The 22,796-nt window shown below is 45.6% G+C and overlaps 1 protein-coding gene across 3 annotated transcripts in view; it reads right to left on the bottom strand.

The window, feature by feature from the left end:
* Window positions 1-22,796, bottom strand: part of CPNE8 (copine 8) — a 990,278-nt gene that overhangs the window by 600,539 nt on the left and 366,943 nt on the right. The window lies entirely within an intron of this gene.

The following is a 22,796-nucleotide window of genomic DNA, read 5'->3' as shown; positions in this document are numbered from 1 at the left end:
TGGTTCCTGCCCCCTCCCCAAGTCTTGTTGCCCTGGTGTGGCCTAAGATTGCCCCCGACATAGGCGGCCGGCTCCCGGGGTCCGGCGGAACTTTTTTCCTCTTCCTTTCTGCATCTTGTCCCACAATCCGTTTGACCTGAAGACACGATCAGGTCCCTGAATGTGTGCAGGGGGACGCTAATGATTGAATCAAGATGGCGGCTTCACACAAAGCTGACTCAAGTGTTGCTGCTGATGCTATGCAGACAAAAACTGGTTTTCAGTTTGTACATTCTTCAGAATTTTTCCATCCAAGGCTGGTTGAGAGTTTGTAGAACGATGGCTTCAGATTTTCAACATACTACTCTTCAACATTCTTCATAAATGTAACAATGTGAGACTCACTAGGAGACTGGCCGTTTATCTTTCCTTTCAAAATGCTGCCAACAATATTTTCTGAATGGAAGACACCATCTTGTAGCATAAAGAGCTGCGTCAAGGGTGGTATTGCCCAGAATGTCTTGTTTTCTAGTGCTCGTAATGACGAAGCCAGAACTGCCGAAAGGGATTCTGGTCCTGCCGCTACTTATTGGAGACATTGAACTATACTCTGCACCTGCCTGGCCTCGACCAAAATGGCGCCAGTATGGGAGCGACTTGCAACTCCTTATGACGTTCTAGTTACTTAGCCTTGACGTAATGGGGGATGTATGCGGTCTTTGTGCACATGGCGGGCGGGGAAGGGTACTGACTGGGAATACGGACAACCCTATTGATGTCGATTTTTCATTATTGATTTTTTTATTAATAAAGCTTCGAAGTAATGTTACCGATGATACTCGCCCATGGTGTGCGTATGGACGATTTTATTGTAACTGATCCTGTTATACTTTCAATTATAAAATCAACCTTAACTGATCCTGCAACCGTTTGTCACGTTTAGTTTTTTCAATTAAATGGCTCGCTTGTTACATACTCCTATAACCCTGGCTTTTGACCCTTTCCTACGCACGGTCTGGACTACCGCCCTCGGGCGATCTATGTAATTAACAGACTACCATTGCCGAAACACAAGGGAATGCATCTCAGAGAGATAGGTCAAGTACGTGGTAGATAAAAACATTTTCGTGTTTATGCACGCTGATGTGCTTTGAACACTGCCCCCCCCCTGCCCCCCCCCCTCTCCTCATCATTTAGATTACCACCGCCCATTGCACAAATGCGTACCGGGCGCTCCCCACGCAAAAAAAAACGATTTTTACAGATTCTTTACAGTTGGGGCCATAAACTACATCCGCAGGGCTAGGTGATAGCCTGGGACCGGCCTGGACAATCGGACACAGAGGAAGAGGAGTGTCAGAGGGTGCGGTAGTGAATAGGGTGAAAAGGAGGTGTCGGGCGGACACGGGGTGTGATTCTCAGGGAAGAGCAGCGCAGATGGTGTAGTATGTACTGTAATTATTATTACTAGGTTGCTTTAAGGAATGTATGGATTTATTCTTGTGAAGAGCTTACTACAGATGGGGGGAGGTTTATGGCCCATGCATGAGAGAGAGAGCGGGGGCGACCAGTGCGTGGGGGAGATGCTTGCGAGGGTGGGGAGCCGTGCTGAGGATCGGCAGCGTGCAGAGAGTTGGTCTGGTCAAGGCATCTAAAATGGCTGCCGTGCACGACAAAACTGTGGCATTGAAAAAAAGGCAAGATGGCGCAGACAATGTTTATCAATACGGATTAATTTTCCACAGAGAGAACGGGGGAGGTCAGAGAGGGGGGGTGTTCATAGCGCCAGGGAGACGCGCTGGGGACCGGCGAGGGGCAGAGGGGCCATAGCGCTTTCAAAATGGCTGCTGCTTGCTAGAGCGTACGTGCCTGAGTGGGGACAGGGTGGCGCCGATTATGTTGACATCGCAAACCAGATTTTAACACTTAGACATGAAAGTGAAAACTGCACCATTGCTCCCCCCCCCCGACTAACACCCTCCTTTGCCTCAGCTTGGATCATCATTTGCTAAAGTGTTTAAAGACCCCACCGTGAGTATAAGCACAACCGGGGCCTTACTGCACACCCTGAGAAAAACTACGCAGCAAGACAATCTCTACCTTCTCCCTTTTCCATGTTCCAACGCTTTGAAATGAACAATATATTTACTCGCAGTGACAAAATGGCGGTCAACACTTCCTGATTTCCTTCGAATCGAACGTTAACAGACGTCACGCAGCAACAAAAAAAAATCCGCTCACGCGCAGCCACTGGAAGACATGTATCAACATACATGAGCATCCTCAGCAACCCTCAGAAAACATAGGGGGTCAGGATACGTCTCCCGTACCCCCTTATACCCATTTCCCACATTGTTTTTCCTCCATCTTGTAATTTAATTAAAACGAAACACAAAATGGCGAATTCCCGTTTCGCTACCGGTTCGCGAACCGGGAAGCGCTTCTACCGCGAAAAATCAATTTTTTTTATTTGCCCCACGGGACCCTTTAACCCTTTCGATGCTGATGACGAGCTGAGCTCGTCATCACCCACGGGTGTCGTGTGCTGATGACGAGCTCAGCTCGTCATGGTGCCACTAAAATGGCATTTTCCAGCACAGGGGGGGAAAACGCCCAGCAGCCATGTGGTTAATAACCCCAACATCATTCCTAGGGGGTCAAGAGGGGTCTACCTTGCCCCCTTTCATTAAATTCCCCCTTCGTTTTTCTCCTCCTTTTGTCTCTCGATCCTACCGAGAGACAAGATGGCGGCCGGTCCGGACTGTGTAGAATGTTGACAGACACCGGAGAGCCAATCAGCTTCGCTTTGCGAAGTTCCGTTACGCGAAAAGTACGCGAACCGGTGCGCTACCCGGGACGCTGTCACAGATATATCTGTTTTTTAAAACGTTAATTTCTCAAAATCCACTGGAATACATATATTGAGACCTAGCAAAGGCACATCGGGCTAACAGTCCCTACAATTTTGCCAAGTTTCGTGCAAATCCATTCAGCCGTTCGAGCTAAAAGTGAGGCCAACCGCCCTATGGAAAAATGAATGGGAAAAACGCGTTTTGGGACCCCCCTTTTTTCTCGGCCCCCCTTGACGAAACCCCCCCACATTTTCAGGGGCTGCTCAGAAACAAAATGTGCCATTTTCCTGAACATTTCAGCCAATTCCGTCCACAAACGCCAAAGTTATTAGACATAAAGTTTTCAAAAGTCCCATAGAGAAAAAATCCTAACTATATATATACCTACTGGCGATATATATAATAAAAAACTTAACAAGTGCTCTAGGATCCTGCACATATTGATTGCTTACGACTTTGACTTTGTTGACGAATTCCCTGGACGAGAACTAGGACATGGTAAAGACATGCCACATGACCCTGGCAGAGGGCTGGAATAATACTATGGGCAAGCTTATTACATTTGAAACCCCCATGGAGGACTACTGACTGCAACATGGCCAGTTCCTGACATACAGGGCTCTGCTGACAGCTAATAACAATACAGGGGGGAGGGAGCATCAGAACCTAAGAAGACAGAAGGACTATCCACTTTCCTAACACAAAGCGCACTGGCTGCCTGAGTTCCATGCCCCATGGCTGCTCTGAAAACGAAATGGGGGCTAAAGATGAAAGAAGACATTTCAGATAAAGCAGAGGAATATTATTGGAGCATACTAAAATGTTGAACTTGAACCCCCACAACTCAGTTATCTCCATTGCACAAAATTCATCCCCAGCATGGTAAAATATACCTGCACCTCCCATTGGAATCCCCTAGTTGCATGTCGGTGGCTGCAAACTTTTTTTATATGGACTGGGATTGCCTGCATGTTCAGTCTTACTGGAGGTCCCTGGTTGGCTTATTAACAGATCTGATGAGGAGACCACTACCCATGACGAGACCTGCATGTTTATTTGGAAGATTTGTCAGTCCAGAGAAAACCAAACATACATCCAAATTCTTAGATGTAGCATTGCCTCTGGGGAAGCAGAGCATAGCGATGAGCTATAAGGCCCTCTGCGGCCCACCCGATTTCACAATGGCTTCAGGATCTGATAAAATCTTGGATGCACTACTGGTAGTACTACAGGCTACATCAGATGAGATACCCCCTTAAGACAGAATGGGACCACAGTGTTGACTTATAATGAGAAAAAGGCTTCTTACCCATAGACAGATTATAAGACCCAGAGTGCCACAAATTAGGTCTTTCCTTCTGCCCACTCAAGGACTTTAGCTATACACAAACGAGGATAGATATCTTCAACTACATCAGAAAACTTAAACTCATCAAGTATTTCACTGTGAAAAAAGGAATAGCCAAAAAACAAACAGCCACTACACCGACGGATGTGAGAACCAGCAAATTATTGGCCATGGATGTAGAAACATTACTTGCTGCACAATCAATAGCCAGCAATAATGAGGAAGATGAAGCATAACTGTCCACACAACAACAGCTACAACAGGCAACCATAAGTCAATCTGGTGCGGGCAGCTGTCCTTTTAAGAAGAAATCCATCTTTATTCCCCAAATGCCAAAAGATGCCATCGATATATATCATGAGAGGGTAATAGACGATATTAAGCACTTGTACCATCGACTAAATCACAAGCCCAAAAAACCCAGCTTTAACCAAATGCAATACAATAAACTTATGGCAAAACTGAACAAAAATGTGGAAGTGATTATAAAGTCCCCAGACAAAGGAGGAAATATAGTCCTTTGGCCAAAAGATGATTACTTCAAAGAAGCCCACCGACAACTATCTGACACAACATGCTACAAGGAATCCAATAAAAAGGAGTACACAGCAGCCATTGAGACGCTGAGAAAACATCTACAACAGTGCAAACAGGATGGCATGATTTCCAGGGATGAATTTGACTTTCTATGGAGCAAGTTTCCTACTATACCCTCTATATACTTTGTTCCCATAACTCAAAAAGATACAATCCTGATTCCGGGACATCCCATTATATCGGCTATTAACAGTGCAGGAGAGCATCTATCACAATATGTAGATTACTACCTGCAGGACATGGTCAAGGAATTACCAACGTATGTGAAAGATACAGGTGACTTTTTACAAAAGATACACAACATCCAGTGTGAAAAAGGTATGAAACTGATTACTCTGGATATAGAGTCACTAAATACGTGCATAGAACATGAGGTGGGACTAACTGCAATCAGACATTTTCTGACCAACAGACCGATAGAATGCTACGGTCACAACAAGACTGTTATCAAAAGCATCGAATGGTGTTAAAACAACAACTTTTTTATGTTTGGAACAAAAATGTACAAGCAAATGAGAGGTATAGCAATGGGGTGCTGCTTCTCCCCCAGCTATGCCTGTTTAATGGTTGGCTGGTGGGAGGAGCAGATCCTTAAGAAAGATCATCTAGTACTATACAACACACATGTGAAGTTGTGGTTGAGATTTATAGACAATGTCTTTATCTTATGACAGGGCAGTGAAGAAAGTGCCAAAGAATTCATTACCAATCTCAATGCCAACCAGGTCAACCTCAAATTTACCTCACAAATTAGTGCTAAAGAAACTGAATTCCTGGATGTAAAATGTATATGTGGAGAATGACATGCTCAAAACTACCCTACACAGAAAAGCAACAGCGGGTAACTCCACGTTACATGCCACCAGCTCTCACCCCAAACATCTAATTGAGAGTATCCCCTATGGAGAGCTCCTCAGAATCAAACGCATATGCTGCAGTACTGAGCAACAAGAAACCTGCATGAGGGAGGCAATTAAAAGATTCCGTAGAAGAGGATACACTACATGCACTCTCAATAAAGCACTTAATAAAGCCAAAGCCAGACCAAGGGAATCGTTGTTAAACCCTTCAAAAACCAATAGCAATGATTAACATGAACGTGGGGGAGGGGGGGAGAAAACCAATGTCCCCCGTCTAATCCTAACCTTTAATAGACAAGATTGCCAAATACAGTCTATTATCAATCAAAACTGGCCGATTGTCTTGACGGATGCAGTCATAGCACCAGAGGTGCCCACCAGGCCCACCATAACATACCGCAGGGGCACTTCTATGAGAACACAAATAGTCTGCAGCCAACCAGAGACCGTAAAAAGCAATAAATCTACCTGGCTAAAACAAAGGGAGGGTTTTTACAAATGCTCATCTTGCAGGGCTTGCAAATTTGGTGTTACAACCTCCAAATATAACACTACATTTAGCCCCCATGAGTCAATAATTAAGGGATGCTTTGACTGCAAAACCGAGTACGCCGTGTATATCCTGACATGCACCCGTGGCCTTAGATATGTGGGCAGCACCAAGCTACAGGTGCATGTTCAGGATACTCCAGCATCTGCGAGCCATAGTTAATAATGACTCGGCGTACCCGGTGGCCAGGCATTTCAAGGCTGTCCACAAAAATGATCTTAAGGATCGAAATTATTTTGTAATTGATGCTGTCCCTGAACCTCTCCGGGGTGGCAACGGGTAAGACAATTGGAATGCAAATATATCCTTGAGCTAGACAGCAAACACCCCAATGGACTCAATAACAGGGAGGACTTATACAATTTTCTGTAACACAACAGCTTTGGCATTAAATTTAATCAGTCCTTCACCAGTACTCCTTTATCATCCGTACTGTCACTTCCAATAAATTTAAATTTGGATTATATATATGTTTCCCTCAACATTGAAAACAACATGTTTTTAGTCTTTCCCAATACATACAATATACATTTTTGTTTGTATTTTTTAAACATACCTATTCTATCCTCATCTGAATTTTACCTTGCACAGACAACACCCGTTCTTTTGCACTCACTTATTACACAATTTTTAAGAAAAACAACAGACAGCTGCTAACGCGTTATATTTGCACATGGCATAATTTTGCACATTGCTATTATTTGCACACACAATAGGATTGTTGTCCATACTGATACTTATCCAACTAGGTCCCAACTCGTCTGGGAATCCGTTCTGCCTGACTGAGATTTCAACTTGCACTACAACACATGTATTTTAAGTATTTTACTCATTCTTATGATATATATTGTTTTTATAGATGTATTTATTTATTAAAATATATATATATTTTTGTATGTATGTATATACCAATGTGTTTATATATCTATTCATATTTATTTATTTATTTATATCCATGAGACTGGGTACACATATATACATACATACATGTACAAAGACACAAATCAAATAATTTACATTGTGCCTTTCTCAAGTCGAGGCTCGTCAAGGGCATTTATCAGAAGCATTTAAGCTGTATATTATATTGCCTTGTAAATATGTGCATGTAATCAATGTACCAACTTACAGAGTAATGTCAACAACACCAATGTGCCAGAGAACACAATATGTAAACACAACGGCAAAAAAACACAGCATATATGCCTGTATAGTATTTTGTCTATGTTTAATAATCACGTGGTGGGGGGTGAAAGCATCACAACAAAAAAACGGAGTATAGAAACAAAAAGCGGACTGTGTCTAGTCAATTGAAAAAGAATACTTGCTATTCGAAACGCGTCTGACCTGACATAAGCTGTGAGCGAATAAAGACCTGCTTAACCACGTTACCTGGTGTCTGTTTCCCGTCCTTTGGAGCGCTACCGTCTGGAGTGCATCTGAGAGTTGTGGGAGAACTCATTTGGAGATATATGATCAAGGTCTTGTTTGACCGAAATGCGTAGTGGCGGTGTGGTGAAGAGCGAAATAAATCACTGAGCACTATTACCTGGGTTTGCCTCGTCCTTTGATGCTGCGTGACTGCTGCATGACGTCCTTCAGCTGAATATATATATATATATATATATATATATATATATATATATATATATATATACACACATGCAACAGCAGCAGTCTCACACCACACCGCCACCGCGATAGCAGAGACCACGCAAATCCAACGTATTTTCTTCGGCAGAGATTTATTCAAAGAAGAGTCACCAAATCTATATCCACACGTTGGCCCCTCTTTTCCGGTCAAACGGACAAAGGATTCTTGAAATCCGAAACGCGTCTCTCCTTACCTCTTGGACTGAGGGCGACCTGGCAGAATAAATAAATGTATGCTGATTCTTGACTCCTTGAGTCCGTGCCTTCTTCCCTAGTGCTGCTTTTTCTGCAAATAAAAATGGACTAAAAAGCGGATTTGGATTTCAGCGGCACTTATTGTTGCGAGTGCGAGGCTTCTACTTTTGGCAAAGGAAGTGTTTTTGTATATATATATGTATATATATATATATATATATATATATATATATATATATATATATATATATATATATATGGCTGAAGATCCTTTCACAAAGAAAAAGATGAGAGGCCACGCGGGGAACACAGAACAAACAGCCGTTTATTTCAAGGGTCCTGGTGTGGCGAATGCATTTCGGCTATCGTGCCTTCCTCAGCGCCTTGTCCCTTAACAACTTGCTTCCCAGTTACCTCCCGTTAAATGTTCACAGGCACTGTGTTCCCTCCCCCTTGCAGTCTGCATAGCCAATCAGAGTCCGTTTTAAATATCAGGGACTCCAAATCCCAACATGCAACAGTTCCGGTCATGTCGGGTAGCCGGTGTGGGGGAGTAGAAATCCATGTCGTTTTGTGCCAAATCAGGTAGGTGGGTTGGTTGACGGACGAATGAACATCGCGGTGTATGCCCTGTGTCCCCGCTGGACTGCTGCGCCTCTCCTCCCAAGTCCGGTCAGAAGCTGGAGCAGTCAAATGTGAGACCGTTCCCCCCATAGAGATGAAATACCTCAGCTTGCTTCCTCCTCGTTGGGAATCCTGGCGGACTTCTGGGTTTATCGATCCCTCGATTGCCGTCAAGGCTGCAAGCAGCCGGTTTGCCAGTTTTAACCCAAAGTCACTTGGTGCTGCAGGGCCTGCTCTTCTGGAAAGGGGCGACCAATCGGTCCCCCCGAACGTATGGTCGAGTACCACGATCCCCCCGGGAAGCCATCTTGGGCGGGAGGCGAGTCTCGGCTGGTATGCCCGAAGCGGCGTAGCCGGGGCGCGCCTTTTTCCCGCCCTAGAGTGGGCTGGCCTAGACACCAACACGGCCGGCCACGCCCTTGGAGGCAGGCGGGGGCAGGTTCACGCCCACCCTGAAGACAGATAAAAGGAGCGGAAGCCAACAAAGCATCCTCTTGTTCCTGTGCTCTGAAGCTGCACCTCCCCGCTGCACGTGAGCTCGAGACGGAACGAAGAGCAATTTTGAGCGTTGTAATCCCTCTTTTTGTCTTACAGATATCCCGTCTAAGAATGCCCAAGAAGGTCGGAAAGCGGGTCGGTACCGAGGAGATGCTCCGCATGCTCATGAAGGAGATAGCCGATCTGAAGAGAAAGGTTGAGGCTAAGGACGGGGAGGGAGGACCGAAACGGCCTTTACAGGGAACAATTCCCGGTGGAAAGAGCAAGAGGCCCAGAAGGGGAGCACTTGGGGGGGAGACCCCGGTTCCAGAAGCGCCACGAGAGGAGCCAACCCCGGCGCCAAAGGAGGGGAACCCAATCCCTGTGGTGGTCACCCCTGCGAACAGGGAGGATATGCCCCCCGAGTTAGCGGCGCAATTGGCAGCGTGGTTGGGAAACGATAGCGAGGGCGCCACGGCTGACGACGCCCGGGCAGTGATGAGGCAACTGCGGGAATCTAGGGAGGCTGCGAAGACTCCATCTCCTGTTCCCCCGCAGGTCCCAGCGGTTGGAAGTACAGCAGGCCCAAGTTCGGCGACAAGCGTGGGGTCTACTTCAGGTAAGCGGCCATTGCCGATTGCGGGGGGGGACTCTGCACCTTCTCGGAAGGAGAAGATTGCCCAGCACGTCCCACTAGAAGTCAAGGAATTGATTTGGGCGGATAAATATGTAAACATGTTTTCATTGCTTACCGACCATTACGAGATCGAGCATGTAAAGAGTCAAAAGGAGCTCATGCATCCGAGTGTTTGGCGCACTAAAATGGCCGCCTTTAAGGTTGAGGAGACCATTGGTACTTGGGGCAGAGCGTGGGGAATTTTTACTTCCATCATGGGGGAGCGCAGACCTGAGTTGTTGACCGAGTTACCCATTTATCAGTCACGTATTATGGAGTATTCTGTGGCATATGGGGGCAATCAGTGGTTCTGCTATGATAATCTGTTTAGAAAAGCTAAGGAACACAACCCGTTGTTGTCCTGGGACTGTTACGACTCTGTGTCTTGGCAAAAAATGGAGAGTACAGGGATGTTGAAGGTGCCATTAGTAGGGAGTAACGGGGGGGAATCTTCCCGCCAAAACTCTGGGACGCCCTTTCGGACGGGTACAGGTAACGAGTCCCACACGAAGCCGAGTGGCAACACAGGTAAAAGGGGGATCTGTTGGAATTTTAACAGGGGCAAATGTACCAGGCCCCAGGGGTCATGCAAATTCAGACATGAGTGTGGGGGATGCGGGCAGCCATCCCATCCTGAGTCCATGTGCAGAGCCAAAACGGGTGATAACGGTGGTAAGGGAGGCGCCAAACAGGTCTAATATAGTCCGAGGGGCGCCTTTACCGACCCCGATTGATACCATGGCAATGATTCCTTGGCTCAGCGAATACCCAGATTATGCTTCCGCTGGGGTGTTGCGGAACGGGTTTTCATATGGTTTCCGCATCCCAGTGGGGGATTTTCAGGGGGTACCGGACTGTAAGAATCAAATGTCGGTCTTACAGCACACGGCGGTGGTGCAGGTAAAGATTGGGAAAGAGGTGACTCGAGGTCGTGTCGCCGGTCCATTCGATTTGCCACCAGTTGCTAATTTTGTGTGTTCTCCTCTAGGGGTGGTTCCCAAGAAGGACCCGGGTGAGTTTCGGCTGATACACAATTTGTCAGCCCCACATGGTCTTTCCGTGAATGACGCGATAGACCCGGAAGTATGTTCGGTGCGGTACGCATCTTTCGATGAGGCCGTTGCCATGTTGAATCGCCTGGGGCCCGGGACGCTGATGGCCAAATCGGACATCGAGTCAGCGTTCCGGTTGCTCCCGGTACACCCAGACGATCAGCGTCTCCTTGGTTTTCAGTTTCAGGGTCGTTATTACATGGATAGATGTATGCCAATGGGATGCTCGATTTCATGTGCCTATTTCGAGAAATTCAGTTGTTTTCTGCAGTGGGTATTCACGAGGAAGACAGGTTTTCAACATGTTATGCACTATCTCGATGACTTTCTGTTTCTGGGGGCAGCCGGGGATTCTGAGTGTGGACAGGCTTTACATGAATTTTGTGTCCTAATGAATCAATTTGGTGTGCCATTGGCGCCAGGTAAGACGGTTGGTCCCTCGACCTTAATCGAGTTTCTGGGGATCGAGCTCGACTCAGTGGAAGGTTGTTTTCGTTTACCTAAAGAAAAGGTGTTAAAATTCAGGTTATCCCTTGAGACATGTATTCGTGCAACGAAAGTGAACTTACATCAATTGCAACAGGTGGTAGGTCAGTTGAATTTTGCCCTAAGAGTAATGCCGATGGCACGCCCCTTTTCCCGCTCGATTGCACAGGCCATGGTCGGCTTGAAGGAAGGACATCATCGTACGAGACTCTCGGCGGAGGTTCGCCAGGACATGCGTATTTGGATTGCATTCCTGGCGGATTTCAATGGTCGAATTGTCTGGAATAAACCAGCAGTGTCCTCCGAGGAGTTGGGGCTATGGACAGACTCGGCGGGGAGTGTGGGTTTTGGCGCCATATTGGGTACACAATGGTCGGCTCAAAAATGGCCGTCATGGTGGCATGAGTGCGGGTTGACGAGTAACATTGCTTTTCTCGAACTGTTCCCTATTCTGGTGGCCTTGAAAACATGGCCAGAAGGGTTTAGGGGTCACTCTGTGGTTTTCTGGTCTGATAACATGACCGTGGTTGAGTGTATCAATAGTCAGGCAGCACGTTGCAAATTGATTCTGAGACTACTCAAGGAAATTGTGTTGTTGTGCATGCAACTAAATGTACTGTTTAGGGCGCGGCACGTGCCGGGGGTGATGAACCAAGCGGCTGATGCGCTCTCTCGTTTCCGTATGCAGGCCTTCTGGGGTTTTCTGCCCACAGCGGACCCGGTGGCGGCACCCTTTCCCGAAGCTCTCTGGTCTCTCGGTGCCCCGAACTACAAGACCTCGTGGGAGAGAGTTTAGCACCCAGGACGAGGAAGGCATATGAAGGGGCGTTCCGTTCCTATTGGGTCTTTTTGGGTACTGCCGGGAGGGGGCTTTGGGGTCTGGAAGAGTCTGTAGTAAGATTCCTGCTCTCTTTACGTCACGCAGGCAAGTCAGTGGCTACGGCCCAGAGGCATCGGGCCGCCATTTCCTTCATGGCAAGGGCTCATGGGATCCAGGACCCGACAGCGTCTTTCGTTGTGCAGAAAGCGCTACGTGGGTGGCAACGCCTTGAGGGTCGCAGAGTAGACAATAGGCACCCGATAGGTTTGGATAGGTTGGCCCTGTTATTATCCGTGCTACCGGTAACATGTTCATCCCAGTACGAAGCAGTGTTGTTCCGAGCCGCATTTGCATTAGCATTCCATGGGGCTATGCGGGTAAGCGAATTAGTGGCAAAGAACAAGCAGGATACGATGGGGGGACTGTGCTGGGAACACATTCAGGTCAGAGAGGAGACAATGACGGTCTCGTTTGTAAAGTCCAAATCCGATCAGGATGCAATCGGGGACTGTGTAATCATCCAGAGGATCCCCGGGTCTGCCATGTGCCCTGTTGGGTGCGTAGAAGCATATTTAGCGCAGAGGGTGGCAGCATGGGGGGGGACCTTGTTAAGACACGCTGACGCCACCCCACTGACGAGGTTTCAGTTTCAGCGGGTGCTTGCGATGTCGATTTCTGCCGCGGGCTTGAACCCTGGCGATTTTGGGACCCATTCCTTTCGGATAGGGGCTGCTACGGAAGCTACAGCCAGGGGTCTGAATGTTGATCAAATAAAACGTGTGGGGCGTTGGTCCTCGAACTGTTATAAGAGGTATGTACGGTTGCACATGTTGTGAAGCTGTAACGATGTACTCACGCTTCTTGTTTTTGTTTGGTTTTCAGTTGCGCAAGCCTACGAGGCGGGGCGGACTGTCCAGTCGACCCGACACCGGGGGGCCAGCGGTCAGACATTACCGGCTGTGAAAAAGGAGGTGTGGGTCGTGGGCCACTCATACGTGAGGCGTGCCGCGGACGTATTCAAAGCAGGTGACATGATTCACGTGGCTGGGGAATACGGGTACAGTGTGTCCTTCTACGGAAAGGGCGGGCTCTGTATTGACCAGTTTCAAGCATTTTTCGAGGGTTTGTTAGGGCGGACAAGGTCACCGCCGTCTGTAATCATAGTACATCTTGGGGGCAATGATTTGGTGACCACTGGTAGACGACTTCTTCTTGAGGCGATGCTTTCCACGGTAAGTTGGTTGGCGAGAAGAGTTCCAGGGTGCACAATTGCATGGTCCCATATGATCCCACGGAAAGTGTGGCGGGGGGCTATTTCTGTTTCTGCGCTGAATCATTCAGTAAGGAAAATTAATAATAAAATGAGTAGATTGTTTCGTTCAAGTACACTGCATTCTGTTTCACATGGTTGTATTAAAGGGGACAGTATGTATTTGGGGGACGGTGTTCATTTGTCCCGGGTGGGGAACAAATTACTCATAGGAGACTTCATAGCATGGTTAAGGAGTTTACAGCATGACCTTTAGGTAGGAGTGTTTTGTGGGGGGTCCGGATAGCCGGTCAACTATCCGGCCTGTGGCGGTAAGGTCATGATCGGTGAGCAGTAATTGGAAGATCCCTATGAGGGGGCGTCACCCATTACGGATGGGAGCGCGCGGGGGAGGTGGCCAATTGGCCCCTCAATGGGGAGGCGGTCCTGTCTAAGGAGAGGCCGCCGGAAGGAAAGGAAAGGTGGTCAAGGCCCCTTCCTGGATAGGAGGGGCTACGGCCCCTCCTGGGGAATTTCCCGGGGCCAGGACATCTGCGACGGCAGATGGGTAAGTTGTGTGGGGTGCGGGAGGGGGTTTACGCTACCTTTTAGACACCTCACACTAGTCCTCGAACGACCGTTAAATGGCGTCGAGTTTATTTGGGCCCCCGTCAAGTACAAAGGGAAATTGGTAAATGCACTTGAGGTACGCCTCTGTGCGGTCGCCCCTCTCACAAGTGAGGGGGGTATTTCTGGTTTAGGGATCTGACACCGGTTACGACCTTGCCGTTGGCCCTTAACGTTAGGATGTACAATTTCAAGTCAAATGTTTTGTAGGATGTTAGTTCGGCTAGGAGAACCTTTGTATTAGAGATCTGTTAAGGTTAGCCAACATCGTAATGTGGAAATGAAATTGTACATTATATGAAACTGTTATTTTAATGTTTTCTTTTGTTTCATATTTTAATAAATACGGCCGGGAAGGGTGACTCCCTTCCCGCCTTCCAAAAGTTCAAGAACTGTTTCCGGTTTCCCAATTCTTGGGGATTGTGTTGAGAGGGGGTGGCGGGTATCTCGGCCATATGGAAAGGGGCGACCAATCGGTCCCCCCGAACGTATGGTCGAGTACCACGATCCCCCCGGGAAGCCATCTTGGGCGGGAGGCGAGTCTCGGCTGGTATGCCCGAAGCGGCGTAGCCGGGGCGCGCCTTTTTCCCGCCCTAGAGTGGGCTGGCCTAGACACCAACACGGCCGGCCACGCCCTTGGAGGCAGGCGGGGGCAGGTTCACGCCCACCCTGAAGACGGATAAAAGGAGCGGAAGCCAACAAAGCATCCTTTTGTTCCTGTGCTCTGAAGCTGCACCTCCCCGCTGCACGTGAGCTCGAGACGGAACGAAGAGCAATTTTGACCCACCCACCAGCCCCTGAGGACAGCGATTCGTTGTAAAAACAGTTGATATAGTATCTTTGGTTTTCTCTGCTTTCTTACAGGTTCTGATGATTGTCGTGATAGTTCTTAACGATGCAATAAAGATTGATTATTTTCAGTATGTTTTGCTAATAAAGTAATTTTGAACAAGGATTGATCAGTATTTACGCTTGATAATAAATGCTGTTTTGCTTTAGAGATCTTAGTAACTTAGGTAAAACTGTCGTATTTATTTTGGTCGGGCGGTAAGGTCATGATCGGTGAGCAGTAATTGGAAGATCCCTATGAGGGGGCGTCACCCATTACGGATGGGAGCGCGCGGGGGAGGTGGCCAATTGGCCCCTCAATGGGGAGGCGGTCCTGTCTAAGGAGAGGCCGCCGGAAGGAAAGGAAAGGTGGTCAAGGCCCCTTCCTGGATAGGAGGGGCTACGGCCCCTCCTGGGGAATTTCCCGGGGCCAGGACATCTGCGACGGCAGATGGGTAAGTTGTGTGGGGTGCGGGAGGGGGTTTACGCTACCTTTTAGACACCTCACACGAGTCCTCGAACGACCGTTAAATGGCGTCGAGTTTATTTGGGCCCCCGTCAAGTACAAAGGGAAATTGGTAAATGCACTTGAGGTACGCCTCTGTGCGGTCGCCCCTCTCACAAGTGAGGGGGGTATTTCTGGTTTAGGGATCTGACACCGGTTACGACCTTGCCGTTGGCCCTTAACGTTAGGATGTACAATTTCAAGTCAAATGTTTTGTAGGATGTTAGTTCGGCTAGGAGAACCTTTGTATTAGAGATCTGTTAAGGTTAGCCAACATCGTAATGTGGAAATGAAATTGTACATTATATGAAACTGTTATTTTAATGTTTTCTTTTGTTTCATATTTTAATAAATACGGCCGGGAAGGGTGACTCCCTTCCCGCCTTCCAAAAGTTCAAGAACTGTTTCCGGTTTCCCAATTCTTGGGGATTGTGTTGAGAGGGGGTGGCGGGTATCTCGGCCATATGCACGTCTGGCTGTGCAGTATACATGGCTGAAGATCCTTTCACAAAGAAAAAGATGAGAGGCCACGCGGGGAACACGGAACAAACAGCCGTTTATTTCAAGGGTCCTGGTGTGGCGAATGCATTTCGGCTATCGTGCCTTCCTCAGCGCCTTGTCCCTTAACAACTTGCTTCCCAGTTACCTCCCGTTAAATGTTCACAGGCACTGTGTTCCCTCCCCCTTGCAGTCTGCATAGCCAATCAGAGTCCGTTTTACATATATATATAACCGAATGTCTTTGTTATGTGTGTAATTTTCTCCTTTAAAGGCTCGAAAAGACACATTTTTGGAACAGTAAAATAATTATGAAGTTGAGAAGTTTTGGGATCGGATAAGACAACAAGGCATTATGGGCACTGTGGCCCTGAGTACTGTGATCAAATGAAAAAAAAGATGTTAAACGAAGACAGTGCTGGTTTAAAATATGAGAAAGCATATAACTACTAAAGTTTTACCTGCTTAAGGATGATGAAAACATCCAATGTCAGTATGCGTTGCATGTGATAAAGTCTCTGTAACAACTGCGCCACTGCCACTTCAAAGAAACATCATTGGATCATCCCAGTCCTTCCTTATTGTTTGAATTTCCGGTTTTAAAGATCAAACATGTTTACCATTAGTAAGTACATATGATTAAGGCTCGAGGGAGCTGGAAAGTGTGATGGCAGTAGTCTTGCCTGAGGGCAGGGAGTGCCGTGGTGAGCCTTTCCGAAAGCTCTCGATAGATTTATATATATATATATATATATATATATATATATATATATATATATATATATATATATATATATATATATATATATATATATTATAAATATCCTGGAAACTCAAGCCACTTCTGTCGGGATCTAGCCCGAAGCGCCTGCACAACGAACTACAATTACCGACGGTCCTGGGCGCGAGACTACATTACCAGAGTTCCCGGCGGGGATTCCGGGATATCTGCCGGCCGACCAGGAAGTCCGGTGTCAGTGATTCTTCTGTTGTTTCCAAGGCGGCGGCTGCTCCTCGGATCAGCTCATTTCCAGAGGCTCCGGGTATTCTACTCTGACCGGTATTTGTTCGAGCAGGTTATTCAGTTACAGATCAGCGCGCTGGCTAGCGTGCTGAGCTATGTGTGACATATCAATGTTTCCCGTTCTAGAGAACAAGGAGATAGTTGTGTAGTGGATTTTCTCCTCGTGGCTGCGAGGAACAGTGGTGATTACGAGCGCTTCGCTCTGTATGTATAGGCTCATTGGAGGGAGAGCATATTGGTACTGTTTCCACCCTTCAAGTGGCGGAGTGCAGGGGGGGATTGTAGGACCTCCGCACTGCCGTCACGAACCCAAGGCATAGGGTTCATTTGCATCTTGGATTATTTGACAAGGCAAATACCAAAGCGGAGTGTGGTAGTGATTGAACTACACACTGCCGTGTTTGGGTATTCTTGGTATTTACATCCCTTCAAGTGGCAGAGTACGGGGGGGATTGTAGGACCTCCGCACTGCTGTCACGAACCCAAGGCATAGGGTTCATTTGCATCTTGGATTATTTGACAAGGAAATTACTAAAGCGGAGTGTGGTAGTGATTGAACTACACACTGCTGTGTTTTGGGTAATCTTGGAATTTGCATAGAAAGAAGGAACTCATCTGTTTCTGTTCGAAGCAAATAACAGTGTTACGTTACAGTTATTATTTGAGCACAGGAAGTGCCCTTTCATTTCACGTTTTGGGATCCTTTGATCCAAACTCATACGTTATCACAGTGGGGTATGTGTAAATCAGTTATCTTCAGGCTTTACGCTTCCCAATCAGGCTTGATAGTAACTCTGTTCTTTTTGTATTGATCAAGGAGGAAGACGGGAGATACAGCAAAGGGAGGTTTAGTGTCAAATCATATTCAGGTGAATACATGGTGGTATGGTGTTAGTAAGAACTAATGAGAGTATGGTTTAGCTATGTATTAACCCGTGTATTTTTGTCTTTCAGTTTCTTTATCCCTGCTGCCCCTTCCTTCTTCTCTTTATTCTTTCTGGGTTTTTCCCCTTTTGGGGTTTTTTCCCTCGCCGTATCGTCTGAGCACCCTGTGTTTATACTTCAGGGTGTTCGGTCGGTCCGGAGGTGGAGCATTGTTGCTGCACGTGAATCCTGCGGAGTGCAAAGCCTTACAACTTCCCCATACCACACTCGGCGGTTTTAGGCGAGGAAAGAGACACAGACCTCTGTAGGGCAGAAATCTTATTTATTAGAGAGACCCAAACACACAACGCGTTTCAAGCCCATAAGCCCTTGTTCATGTGTAAAATATGGAGAAAACGCCATCTACCATTTAAAGTAAAAACAACCACTCCCCTTGTCTGACATCATAGGTCACATGGTGATAGGTATAGACAACAGACTTTTTGTACCACAAAAGTAGTTTTGTAGTTCCCTACTTCATAGGCAGGATAGCAGCATATGACACACTCTTTATATATACACACGTTATGAAAATTGTAAAACATGTAAAGTGCATACATGTCATAGTATTTATAAAAAAAAAAATAAACACTGATTTTCATAAAATTCTCATTGGATAAATCCAAGACTGCCTACATTTCTACTGTCATATAATTGAATTATCACTGGATAAATCCAAATTGAATCATCTCGAGAGATGACGACCTGCGAGTCATTTGTGCTAAACAATTTGTTTTTTACGATTTTTAGTTAATCTTTTTTTAGTGGATACAAAAGTGAGTGTAAAATGTACAAAAAGGTGCATATAAATAAATATAAATTGCTGGTATAGACAACGTGTTCAATTCATAATTTGATTTTCCAACCATTCAGATATTGGTGTATTGCTCAAAACTACCAATAGGTCATGGACAAATCTATTGTCCAAAACCGGCATACAGTTAATCAAAGCCACCAATATCAAAATATATATATGAATATACACTAATTAAATTCATTAAAAATCAAATAAGAGGGAAAGAGAGAACAGTATTGTGTAATTCATATAACCAGGAAATTATTACAATTCACCCTTACCGCTACTCAGTCTAATATTTACATGGAACAATATACTATATACAGAAAACCTGGGACAACAGCGCCTTTATATGTTCCATAAAAAATTGTGCGTGTCCTCTGTTGTGTTCAAACCGTTCGGCCATATGCAATCAAGCTCAAGAATATACTTTGTTTCTAATTGCCGAAGTTGGCGCTCCCTGTTGCCACCCCGTCTATGTTTAGCCACAGCATCTAATACATAATACGACAGGCAGTTGATGTTATGATCATGAACTCTCTTAAAATGCCTCGCCACAGGGTATGCTGCATCGCTGTGGAGAATGGCCCTGATATGCTGCAAGATCCTGACGTGCACCTGTAGCTTTGTGCTACCAACGTAGCTAAGCCCACAGGTGCACATCAGGACATATACAGCATACTCGGTTTTGCAGTTGTAGGTTCCCTGAGAAACCTTTGAAAAAAATGGGCTTTACTACTGCATTTTAATGCACAATTTAACATAGATTTGCTAAAAAGCCATAACCTCTAAAAAAGACACTCACTAAATATTCAAGCCCTTTCATGGTGTGCCAACTACTAATTTCAGACAGTCCCCATGAGTTCACACAATTATATCTTAAAAATGTCCTATGGGTTGCCCATTATGTCAAAAATTACCTTCATTTCTAGGACCAGCATTTTTCCATAGTGGCCCCTTTTGCCCAAACATTACATACAATATGCCAGCACCAGCAATGTCCTGCTTCTCTTGCACTATGGAGGACCCTTATGTCTAAGGTTATGTCTAATGTGACAATGATCACATTTTGTCATGGATGGCCCTATGACCTTGCCACAGATGTCTTCCCATATGCCAAGAATTTCCTCAAACGTGCCAACACAAGCAATTTCGATAGTCCAACCCACGTTGGGTTGAATTCTTCTGTGCACAATCTTGATCTCTATGTTACTAGAGGATTTGGAATTTGCATGATTTTTTAAAAAACAGTAATCAATATTTTCATTCCAATCAGTTTTATTAGATCTGTTAGATGAACTTCCAATTCTGTATTTATACATTTTTGATATTTTCACGTTCAATTAAGATGATGTATTTTCCTTTCACTCTCATGTTTTAGATTGTTGACTCATACTTGGTGTGTTTCACCTATGACTGACACGTTAAGTATCTGTTAAGACAATTAAATTATTGATGCTTTTGGTTACCTTTTGGCTACATTAAGTTACATATATTCAATTTCCAAGATGGCCGACACGTGAGATATTGTCTTATTTGAGCTGAGTTAGCATCACACCGACACACTTGTTCCAACTTCAATATACTTGGTATTCTTATGATGATCTTTGATGTCATATACTTGTTTTATTTTTAGTATATTTTGTATATTCTTATGACTATCGATTTCACAGATGCTCATCTGTATCTTGTTTGTATTATACTGTGATACACCTGTTTCCATTTTTTAATTCCTTATCGTTCATAGAGAAGACCCACATGTACATACTTCTCAGTTTATTCAAGCTTCCTTTCAGAAACACACTGATTCATAGATTTTTTCTTAAAAACTTTATTTTCAAATACCGATTACTAATGTGGAAGTGCATTTAATATGGTCGGCATGCGCTAGATCCAGCTTAGTTCTTTTTCAGTGTTGACTAACTCACACGAGATCCTGTAATTAACTCGTAAGGATTCTTTGTCTCAGTACGTTCGCGCAGACGACTCACTTTATAAGCTCTAAAGAAGTCGGTCACTTCCAACTAACACACCAGAGGAGCTATTTGTGCTACGCATGCAAGCTTTATTCATAGTAGTAACACCACGGAACTCGCTTCACTCTCCTGTAAAAGCATGTTACTTTCTTTTTACAGCACTGAAGCACTGTGCTTAACATCGTCTAAGCATGCTAATATTCAATGTTACGGAACACGTTTAACTCTTTCGTAAAAGTATGTTACGTCCCTTTTTAGCACTTAAGCACTGTGTTTTACATCGTCTATGCAAACTTATGTTCATTGTTGTAGCGCCGCTGAACAAGCTTCACCTTCCCGTAAGATGATGTCACTTTGTGTTTCACATCGGTAACGCTTCTTTTTAAAGCACCAAAGCACATCGCCTTACATCGGGCATGTTTTCATCGCTAACATGTGAGTTCCGAATATCAGTCATTTAACACCACTTGCAAGACGAGTCAGTCCACGATCATAATTATTCACTTATTGTTTCTTTGATCACATAGCAGTTTACCTTCTATTTCACAAATCGTTTAACCAACACATTTATTAGATTTTGAACTTTTATATTTCATGAATGATATTATGGTTTCTCCCATACTTTATGACCTTTTCATTTAACTTTAGAGTGATCCCTGACGAAGGGCATCTGCCCGAAATGCATTGGATTTCGGAAATCTAAAAAGGATTTTGATGATGGGATTTTGAATATTAAACATTAATGGACTGAATTGAAGTTCATCTAGCAAATCTAATAAAACTGATTGGACTGAAAATATGGATTACTGTTTTTTCAAAAATCATACAAATTTCAAATCCTTCAGTAACCTAGAGGTCAAGATTGTGGACGGGGGGAATTAAACCCAACGTGGGTTGGACTATCGATTCTGTTCACTACGCTCTTGATCAATGAGCGATACCCCAGGAGCACATCAAGCTTGGATTACCTTTATTTAACGCTACATTCGGAGGCTCTGCACGAGCACACACCAGGGATTAGCACAAGCAATTTGCCACAATTGCCAACTATTTCAAGAATTTCCTCCAGGAGGCCAGTGCTTGCATTTTTTCATGGGTGCCTCATGCCAAGATTTACCTACAGAGTGCCAGCAGTAGCATTTTGCCAAGAGTATCCTTTATGCAAGTACTGACTCCAGTATTTCAGTCATCAATACAATAGGAGCTACAGGGGGAGAAAAAGGCAGGTCGCCCCCCACTCAACGCACTATTAACCTCAACAAGGCCTGGCCAAACGGGACAACACCTAATTCTATGATTCTAACACTGGAGGGGTTTCTTAAACTTTTATGACTCCCTCTCATACATTTTTAGTCCAAGTGTTGTTGTGTGTCATAATCAAATCAACCTACCATCATAAACCCACCCATAAACTGAAAAAAAGTGTGGGAAAAGAGAGAAAGCACCTCATGGTCGTAACACCAAGGGGCCGCTGGCTGGTACTCACCAGCAATCCTGCTTATCATTCTAGGTTACTTTCTCTCCAAAGCAAAGAAGTGTGTGTTCTGTCGTAAAGAAATCTCAAACCCATGAAATCAAAAAAAGAGATCGATTCCGCAACCCCAAGACTCGTGGACTCCTGGCCAAGGCTATTGAGTTTTATTTTTCTGAAAACTCGGGGTCAGTTGCATCGACCATTACCTTATGGGAGGCATTTAAGACGGTCTTGAGGGGTGAGGCGTTCTCCCTTATTGCTGATGTTCGGAGATGCAGAGACGCGGATGTGGTGCGTATCGAATCTGAGATTAAATCTCTGGACTCCCAACTGGAAGTCGACCCGACACCGGACCTACTCCATGTTCTCTCACTTAAACAGTCAGAATATCGGGCTATTGTCACTGACACTGCCAAGGTCATAGGTAGAGAGCAACAGGGTAGGATCTACGATGTCGGGGATAAGGCGGGCAAGCTCATCGCTTGGCTGGATAAGAAAGAGAGCCAGCCGGGTGGTCCCGGAGGTGCTGGGAGAGGACGGCGTGACTGTCACCGATCCGAGTGCCATTGTCGCTACGTTTGCGGACTATTTTGAGGCCGTTAACACCTCGGTCTCTGATAAGACCGAGACCGACTCTGGGGAGCTTTTGGCAGAGACGGACGTCCCGTGTCTGTCGGAAGAGGACCGGGACGACTTGGATAGAGATATTACCGCTGATGAGATTGCCCT

Source organism: Lissotriton vulgaris, chromosome 1_1 (genome assembly GCF_964263255.1).
Source record: "Lissotriton vulgaris chromosome 1_1, aLisVul1.2, whole genome shotgun sequence".
NCBI lineage: Eukaryota > Metazoa > Chordata > Amphibia > Caudata > Salamandridae > Lissotriton > Lissotriton vulgaris.
Note: the sequence above shows the minus strand (reverse complement) of the source record. Positions and strands in the feature narration are given on the sequence as shown.